Source organism: Aethalodelphis obliquidens, unplaced genomic scaffold (assembly GCF_003676395.1).
Source record: "Aethalodelphis obliquidens isolate GAN/ISIS:26980383/991018 unplaced genomic scaffold, ASM367639v1 scaffold9, whole genome shotgun sequence".
Lineage (NCBI taxonomy): Eukaryota > Metazoa > Chordata > Mammalia > Artiodactyla > Delphinidae > Aethalodelphis > Aethalodelphis obliquidens.
In genome coordinates this window covers 42,906,591-42,913,435 of record NW_020837953.1, presented here as the reverse complement: position 1 = coordinate 42,913,435, position 6,845 = coordinate 42,906,591, and the positions used below count along the sequence as shown (strand labels likewise).

At 39.8% G+C, this 6,845-nt stretch overlaps 1 pseudogene across 1 annotated transcript; it reads left to right on the top strand.

The window, feature by feature from the left end:
* The first annotated feature begins 3,564 nt into the window (after positions 1-3,564).
* On the top strand, positions 3,565-5,918 carry LOC113622183 (succinyl-CoA:3-ketoacid coenzyme A transferase 1, mitochondrial pseudogene; annotated as a pseudogene). Its single transcript, XR_003433443.1, has one exon. The product of XR_003433443.1 is annotated as a succinyl-CoA:3-ketoacid coenzyme A transferase 1, mitochondrial pseudogene (transcript).
* The last annotated feature ends 927 nt before the right edge of the window (positions 5,919-6,845 follow it).

Below are 6,845 nucleotides of genomic sequence, written 5' to 3'. Positions count from 1 at the left end.
CGATGCAGGGGACACAGGTTCATGCCTCGGTCCGGGAAGATCCCACATGCCACGGAGCTGCTAGGCCCGTGAGCCATGGCTGCTGAGCCTGCACATCCGGAGCCTGTGCTCCGCAATGGGAGAGGCCACAACAGTGAGAGGCCCGCGTACCGCCAAAAAAAAAAAAAAAAGAAAAAAAGAAGCAAGGGAAAAGCAACAAATAACAAAGGGAATCCCCATAAGGTTATCATCTGATTTTTCAAAAGAAACTCTGTAGGCAAGAAGGGAGTGGTAAGATATATTTAAAGAAATGAAAGGGAAAAACGTACAATCAATATTACTCTACCCAGCAAGGATCTCATTCAGATTCCATGGAGAAATCAAAAGCTTTACAGACAAGCAAAAGATAAGAGAATTCAGCACCACAAAACCACCTTTACAACAAATGCTAAAGGAACATTTCTAGGCAGGAAACACAAGAGAAGAAAAAAAAGACCTACAAAAAGAAACACAAAACAGTTACGAAAATGGTAATAGGAACATACATATCAATAATTACCTTAAATGTAAATGGATTAAATGCTCCAACCAGAAGACACAGACTGGCTGAATGGATACAAAAACAGGACCTATATATATGCTGTCTACAAGAGACCCACTTCAAACCTAGGGATACATACCCACTGAAAGTGAGGGGATGGTAAAGATACTCGATGCAAATGGAAATCAAAGGAAAGCTGGAGTAGCAATACTCATATCAGACAAAATAGACTTTAAAATTAAGACTGTTACAAGAGACAAAGAAGGAAACAACACAATGATCAAGGGATCTATCCAAGAAGAAGATATAACAATTGTAAATATTTATGCATTCAACATAGGAACACCTCAATACATAAGGCAAATGATAACAGCCATAAAAAGGGAAACTCACAGTAACACAATAACACTGGAGGATTTTAACACCCCACTTACACCAATGGACAGATCATCCAGACAGAAAATAAATAAGGAAACGCAAGCCTTAAATGACACGTTAGACCAGATAGACTTAATTGATATTTATAGAACTTTCCATCAGAAAACAGCAGAATACACTTTCTTCTCAAGTGCACACGGAACATTCTCCAGGATAGATCACATCCTGGGTCACAAATCAAGCCTCGGTAAGTTTAAGAAAATTGAACTCATATCAAGCATCTTTTCTGATCACAACACTATGAGTTTAGAAATCAGTTACAGGAAAAAAACTGTAAAAACACACAAACACATGGAGGCTAAACAACATGCTGCTAAATAACTAAGAGCTCACTGAAGAAATTAAAAAAATACCGCAATGACAATGAAAACATAACCTAAAACCTATGGGATGCAGCAAAAGCAGTTCTAAGAGGGAAGTTTATAGCAATACACTCCTACCTTAAGAAGCAAGAAACATCTCAAATGAACAACCTAACCTTACACCTAAAGCAACTAGAGAAAGAAGAACAAACAAAACCCAAAAGTTAGTAGAAGTAAAGAAATCATAAAGATCAGAGCAGAAATAAATGAAATAGAAACAAAGAAAACAATAGCAAAGATCAATCAAATTCAAAGTTGGTTCTTTGAGAAGATAAACAAAATTCATAAACCTTTAGCCAAACTCATCAAGAAAAAAAGGGAGAGGACTCAAATCAATAAAATTAGAAACAGAAAAGGAGAAATTGCAACTGACACCACAGAAATACAAAGGATCATAAGAAACTACTACAAGCAACTACATGCTAATAAAATGGACAACCTGGAAGAAATGGACAAATTCTTAGAAAGGTACAACCTTCCAAGACTGAACCAGGAATAAATAGAAAATGTGAACAGATCAATCACGAGTAATGAAATTGAAACTGTGATTAAAAAGCTTCCAACAGGGAGGGTGGGAGGGAGGGAGACGCAAGAGGGAAGAGCTATGGGAACATACGTATATGTATAACTGATTCACTTTGTTATAAAGCAGAAACTAACACACCATTGTAAAGCAATTATAGTCCAATAAAGATGTTAAAAAAATGGTTAGCACCATTTTTAAAGTAAATATTGGTGCAATATGAAAAATAAATAAATAAGAGCATAAAAATAATAATAAAAAAAAAGCTTCCAACAAATAAAAGTCCAGGACCATATGGCTTCACAGGCGAGTTCTATCAAACGTTTAGAGAAGAGCTAACACTTATCCTTCTGAAACTATTCCACAAAATTGCAGAGGAAGAAACACTCCCAAGTTCATTCTACAAGGCACCATCATCCTGATACCAAAACCGGTGATATCACGAAAAGAAGAAAATTACAGATGAACATCACTGTTGAACATCAACACAGAAATCCTCAACAAAATAGAATCTTAGCAAACAGAATCCAACAACACATTAAAAGGATCATACACCATGATCAAGTGGGATTTATCCCAGGGATGCAAGGATTCTTCAATATATGCAAATCAATGTGATATACCATATTAACAAATTAAAGAATTAAAACCATATGATCATCTCAATAGATGCAGAAAAAGCTTTTGACAAAATTCAACACCAATTTATGGTAAAAACTCTCCAGAAAGTGGGCATAGAGGGAAACTACCTCAACATAATAAAGGCCATATGCGAGAAACCCACAGCAAACATCATTCTCAATGCTGAAAAACTGAAAGCATTTCCTCTAAGATCAGGAACAAGACAAGGATGTCCACTCTCACCACTATTATTCAACATAGTTTTGGAAGTCCTAGCCACAGCAATCAGAGAAGAAAAGGAAATAAAAGGAATACAAATTGGAAAAGAAGAAGTAAAACTGTCACTGTTTGCAGGTGACATGATACTATACATACAGAATCCTAAAGATGCCACCAGAAAACTACTAGAACTAATCAATGAATTTGGTAAGGTTGCAGGATACAAAATTAATGCACAGAGACCTGTTGCATTCCTATACACTAACAACAAAAGATCAGAAAGAGAAATTAAGGAAACAATCCTATTTACCATCACAACAAAAATAATAAAATACCTAGGAATAAATCTACCTAAGGAGGCAAAAGACCTGTACTCAGAAAACTATAAGATACTGATGAAAGAAATCAAACAGATAGAGAGATATACCATGTTCTTGGATTGGAAGAATCCATATTGTGAAAACGACTATACTACCCAAAGGAACCTACAGATTTAATGCAATCTCTATCAAATTACCAATGGCATTTTTCACAGATTTAGAACAAAATATCTTACAATTTGTATAGAAACTCAAAAGACCCCGAATCACCAAAGCAGCCCTGAGAAAGAAAAACGGAGCTGGAGGAATCAGATTCCCTGACTTCAGACTATACACAAAGGTACAGTAATCAAGACAGTATGGTACTGGCACAAAATCAGACATATAGAACCATGGAACAAGATAGAAAGTCCTGAGATAAAACCCATGTGCCAATGGTCACCTAACCTATGACAAAGGAGGCAAGAGTATAGCAACACAATGGAGAAAAGACAGTCTCTTCAGTAAGTGGTGCTGGGAAAACTGGACAGCTCCATGTAAAAGAATGAAATTAGGGGCCGCGCCTGCTGACACACTCACACGCTTGCTTCGGCCCGGCCTGCGACTACCCCCCAGCCCAACCATGGCGGCACTCACACGCCTCTCCTCCCGCCTGCGGTTCTGCCCCTCCGCCCGCCGCCCCGGGGGCGCCTGGTCCAAGGGATGTGTTTGCTACTTTTCAACCAGCACACGTCGCCATACCAAATTTTATATGGATCCAGTGGAAGCGGTAAAAGACGTCCCTGATGGTGCAACAGTACTGGTTGGTGATTTTGGGTTATGTGGAATTCCAGAGAATCTTATAGGAGCTTTGCTAAAGACTGGAGTAAAAGGACTAACTGCAGTCAGCAACAATGCAGGGGTTGACAACTTTGGTTTGGGCCTTTTACTTCGATCCAAGCAGATAAAACGCATGGTCTCTTCGTATGTGGGTGAAAATGCAGAATTTGAACGACAGTATTTATCTGGTGAATTAGAAGTAGAGCTGACACCTCAGGGCACGCTTGCAGAGAGGATTCGTGCAGGTGGGGCTGGAGTTCCTGCATTTTACACCAGCACAGGGTATGGGACCCTAGTGCAAGAAGGAGGGTCACCGATCAAATACAACAAAGATGGCAGCATTGCCATTGCCAGTAAGCCAAGAGAGGTGAGGGAGTTTAACGGTCAACATTTTATTTTGGAGGAAGCAATCACAGGGGATTTCGCTTTGGTGAAAGCCTGGAAGGCAGACCGAGCAGGAAATGTGATTTTCAGGAAAAGTGCAAGGAATTTCAACTTGCCGATGTGCAAAGCTGCAGAAACCACAGTGGTGGAGGTTGAAGAAATTGTGGATATTGGATCATTTGCCCCAGAAGACATTCATATTCCTAAGATTTATGTACATCGCCTTATAAAGGGAGAAAAATATGAGAAAAGAATTGAGCGTTTATCAATCCGGAAAGAGGAAGATGTAAAAACCACATCTGGTAAACCTGGAGATAATGTAAGGGAACGTATCATCAAGCGGGCAGCTCTTGAATTTGAGGATGGCATGTATGCTAATTTGGGCATAGGAATACCGCTTCTGGCCAGTAACTTTATCAGCCCCGGTATGACTGTCCATCTGCAAAGTGAAAATGGAGTCCTGGGTTTGGGTCCTTACCCATTAAAAAATGAAGTTGATGCAGATCTAATCAATGCAGGCAAGGAAACAGTTACTGTTCTTCCAGGAGCCTCTTATTTCTCCAGCGATGAATCATTTGCGATGATTAGAGGGGGACATGTCAATCTAACAATGCTAGGAGCCATGCAGGTTTCCAAATACGGTGACCTGGCTAACTGGATGATACCGGGGAAGATGGTGAAAGGAATGGGAGGGGCTATGGATCTAGTGTCCAGTGCCAAAACGAAAGTGGTGGTCACCATGGAGCACTCTGCAAAGGGCAATGCACATAAAATCATGGAGAAATGTACATTACCACTGACAGGAAAACAATGTGTCAACCGCATCATTACTGAAAAGGCTGTATTTGACGTGGACAACAAGAAAGGCCTGACTCTGATTGAACTCTGGGAAGGCCTGACAGTGGATGACATAAAAAAGAGCACTGGGTGCGATTTCGCAGTTTCACCAAAACTCATACCAATGCAGCAGATCACAACTTGAAATGTGGAGTAGACTTTTGTCCCAAGCTGTGTGTTTTTCATTTTAACCACATGGGATTTTATTAAAAGGACATCAGTAATCATAACTGTATATCTAACAAGCAGTTTTTGACTAGTTTTCTGTCATCTTAATGCTTTATACAGCCATGTAGACTTTGTTCTCTCAAGCGTACTGTGACATTTTAATGAAAAACAAAAAGAAAAAAAATACTATCTTATTTGCTTTATAAGTGCTGAGAAGGTCATATTTACAGTTGGTGCTCACATTGGGTTTATCTTCATCTTCTGTGGTATGTACATTAAATTGTGTGCAGTTTGTACCAAGATGGGCCCTTACTTTAGGAAGAGTTTCATTGATGTACTTTCCCTCCTAAGTAAATCGTGACACGTAGAAAAAAAAGAATGAGGGAGAAAATGAACTCCACCCAGAGTATACCCAGGGGAGCATCGTACTAGTCCTGAAAGATAACATTTGTGTGAATTTTAATCAGGAGAAATGCTGTCTTAAGGGTTATGATTTTCCTTCGGCCTCCTCTGTCTTTTTTTTGGAGCCTCTGATTTTGTGATTACATCTTGTTTCCCTAGAGCATCCGTTCTCCCACCCCTCCTAACCCCCCCACTTTTTGTAACTAAGTAGATGCCCAAGAAGGCAAACAGGAACATCTCTGTGTGGGAGAAGTAACCTGGTTTGTGGGAGAGACCGAAGGGTATAGGGTCTATTGGTGCTGACATCCAACCGAGAAGTTGCCTTTGTAAACAAGCCAAGTAACCATCTGTGCTCTGCCAAAGATTAAAGTTGCTTTTAGCAAGAGGGCTATAAGCCTAACTGACCTAGTCAGTTTTCTCATTTTCAAACCGTACAGTATTCGTGTGTATCCAGAGGGACCATTAAGTGTCTTTCTCTATGTTACTGTGGGCTTCCTATACAACACCACTTCTTAGACCAAAAGGGGCTGTGCGGTAATTCATCGTGAACCCATAGTAACAGTGACAGCAGAGTTTAAAAAATCCTTGCTTTTCAGGGCCTCTTTTTTCTGCTCAGAAAAGTTTCTAAATGTTGAATGCCTTTTTCTGAAGAACAGTGTTATTTCTTCTGCCCAGGCTTGTTCCTTGAACAAAGTACTTTTAATTCAGCTTTATCAAACTAAGGGAAATACTGATGAGCAAATCCAGGATTTGAAGAGCAGTGAACTTCATTCTTAGAAAATAAACATGATGGATTAGGTTTTGCAAGGACCTTCCCCTCAGAGGTATCCTCAGTATCAAACAGTTCCCCAGGGAGTATACCAAGCATCCTGCGTATCAAATGGGAGAAAAGTCCAGGCACCCTGAAGACAGGCCAGATTGCTGTCCTCTGGACAGAGGTAGGCATAGTACAGTGCAATACACCATTTCTCTCATACCAGATATAGGAATTTATGCATGTTCTTAGCTGATGGTTGCCACTGAAATTCACTTTCTCTTCAGATATAGCTACAGTTCTGTCATTTCAGAGGAAGGAGAGGGTTTTTTTGTGAGAAGCACACTCCATATATAAAATGGTCCCTCTGGCTGGCTGCATGGTTGAAAGCATACTCTCCCAGTACTGGTAAAACAGACTTTTTAAAGAATTTGCCAGGTCTGGAGAAATGATATACATCCATGTTAGAGTTATGGTT